The sequence below is a fragment of the Helianthus annuus genome, chromosome 6 (genome assembly GCF_002127325.2).
Source record: "Helianthus annuus cultivar XRQ/B chromosome 6, HanXRQr2.0-SUNRISE, whole genome shotgun sequence".
Lineage (NCBI taxonomy): Eukaryota > Viridiplantae > Streptophyta > Magnoliopsida > Asterales > Asteraceae > Helianthus > Helianthus annuus.
Genome location: NC_035438.2, coordinates 53,947,796 through 53,950,620, shown reverse-complemented (window position 1 = coordinate 53,950,620; position 2,825 = coordinate 53,947,796).

Here is a 2,825-nt window from a genome sequence, read left to right as displayed (position 1 = left end):
CTAGCACCACCTCAGAAAACAAACCCCAACATACTATTAGCACCACCAATTGTCCCTCTTTTTCACCCTACCTCACAAAAAAGCAACAAATCAGTGGCTCCAACACCTAATTTGGCACCGTCATCAAGTGTCTTTGGCCCTTACCCTTCACTGGCGATCCTAACAACAAAAGCACCTGCCATGACCACTGCTACCTTCACAATCAGTAGCACGAAGAATGTTACGAACCCGTTGAAGAAGGTTGTGTTTTTAGTGCCGACAAAGAAAAAATTGACATCAGTCAAAGGGGCGTTCGGGAAACCTGAGTGGCGTCCACCGTGGCGCTTGATATTGGAAACAGCTCCGAATTCTATAGTACGGGTCGAGTGGCGACCGCCGTGGTTTCCACCAAGTCGTATACTGATTTTCGCCTTGCGGACAAGTCGAGTTCGAGTGGGGTGGAATGATACGTGCCCATGATCTCAATGACATGTTCCCATGCAATTCTATTATTTTCCTTATTTCATGTTTAGTGGTTAGTTAATTAAGAGTGTTAGTGGGTTAGTGGAGTATTATTTTCTTATGTAACTTCCTTTCTTAAAGGCTATATAAAGCCAACTAGTTGTTTATTTTAATGAGGAATGAAAAATATGAATTAGTCACTTCCAAAAATCTCTAAATTCTCTCAAGTTCTTATCTATTTTCTTTGGATCAATTGGTTAACGATTAGGTTCGTAACATAAACATCCGAACAGGCCAATCACTCGATCATTATCAAAATATGACTTAATTTTGTGAAACCAAAATCACCATTGGTAACCTTCAAGAACACGAACTGGGTTCCTATCAAAATCGTGAAATTGGGTAGTGAAACCTATACCACTTGAAGCTCTGATCAAACCATGCGAAATCACATTGGAATTTCTTCATTTCATCCACTATATCTCGCAAATTTGATCGAAGAACATTCTAGGGCTTGTAACTTGTGCGGATGATATCTCATTCAATTCCCAACCTTTTCAGGTGATCCCAAAGCCCAACTTGCTTAGTTTTTCGTGCTCTACAAAAGCCCTCTATCAATTTCAGTGATAGAAGGCTACAACAACAACAACAACCATACCCAGTATAATCCCACATATAGCGAAGCTATTGATAGGGTCTGCGGAGGGTAGGATGTAGGCACGCCTTACCTCTATCCCAGGGGATAGAGAGGCTGCTTCCAGTGAGACCCCCGGTTCCAAAAACCATAACCAAGACATAAGCTTCTAAAAAAACATATATAAGCACGCCACTACTACAAAAGATAGAAATAAAAATAATAATAAACGGATAAATAAGTAAATGTTTGTTAGTAAAACTACGACACCGAGAATAGGTGAAAACATACATACATATATATATATATATATATATATATATATAAAACTATATCACACCTCATAGAAACTGAAAAAAAAAACTCATAAGATAGGAGCCTAAGCTAAAAACCATGCCAAACTCCTAAAAATCTTTAACCTTAATCCTACGTCTCCACGAAGATCTGCCCTCGACCATGTCCTCAAAGAGGTGCAAATCTAGCAAATCTTGTCTAATCCGCTCATCCCACGTCATTTTCGGTCTGCCTCTACTCCTCCTTCCATCTACCGCGAGTGTTTCAACTATTCTAACCGGGTCTGTCGTCTGCCTCCTCCTGACATGCCCAAACCATCTCAGTCTCCCCTCCCTTATCTTGTCTGAAATACTAGCAACTCCTAATCTCTCTCTAAAAACCTCATTTCTTATCTTGTCCAACCTAGTGTGCCCACACATCCATCTTAGCATCCTCATCTCTGCTACCTCTAGCTTTCGAGCATGAATTTTCTTGATGGCCCAACAATCTGTTCCGTATAACATAGAGGGTCTAATTGCAACCCTATAAAATTTCCCTTTTAATATTAAGGTTCTTCAAGCATAGAATTTGGGGCTTTTAGATTTAGACTTTTGTTTTGATGAAATTGAAAGTATAAAATTGTTATATATCATACTAGTGTATTGAGTTTAAATTTTGGGAATTTTTAGATATCAATTGGAATTTTGGTGAATTATTTATATTTTAACCACTAGATAAATCGAATAAAAATACAAGATAGTCTTAAAAAAATTCAATAAACATTTTATTGATTATTTCAGATTATATAAACACTAGGTAATTTTTATAAAGACTTTCCTTAATTTTTCTGGGAATTGTTAGATCTAATTTGCATCATATATGTTTATATATTTTTTAATCCTTTAAAAATATATGCAAGGTTATCATAAATAATTTTACTATTCTTTACAGATTATATGATGGTTAAAGTTATTATAGATTTTCTACATTTTTTTATTGATGATTATATAACTAAAGATTGGTGGAATTGTTTAGACAAATAAATCCCATTACGAAATTATTATTTTAAAATAAATTTGGGGATTAATATTAAATTAAATCTAAATAATTTTTAGATGAGTTTGATGAACTTATTTAATCATTTCGCATTATCAAATATCTAAAACCATCAAAATGGCAATTCTATGATTTTTGCCATATTGACAAGTTCTAAAACATATATAATTATTGTTTTGGTTATTTCTTTGTTGAACTAATATGATTTTATATATTTCCAAGTCCCCAAATAGGAGAACCCAATTTCCTAAAATCATTAGGTTATCCTTTCGTTTAGTATGTCTGTTATTTACAATACGGTTATTATCTTAGAATTCCACATATTCCAGTTCGTGCGTTAATTCTCGTGGAACGTCTCTTCGCAACCTGTGAGTAATTTCTTCCATTTCCCCTTTTTTTTATCTTTTACAAATTTTGGGGT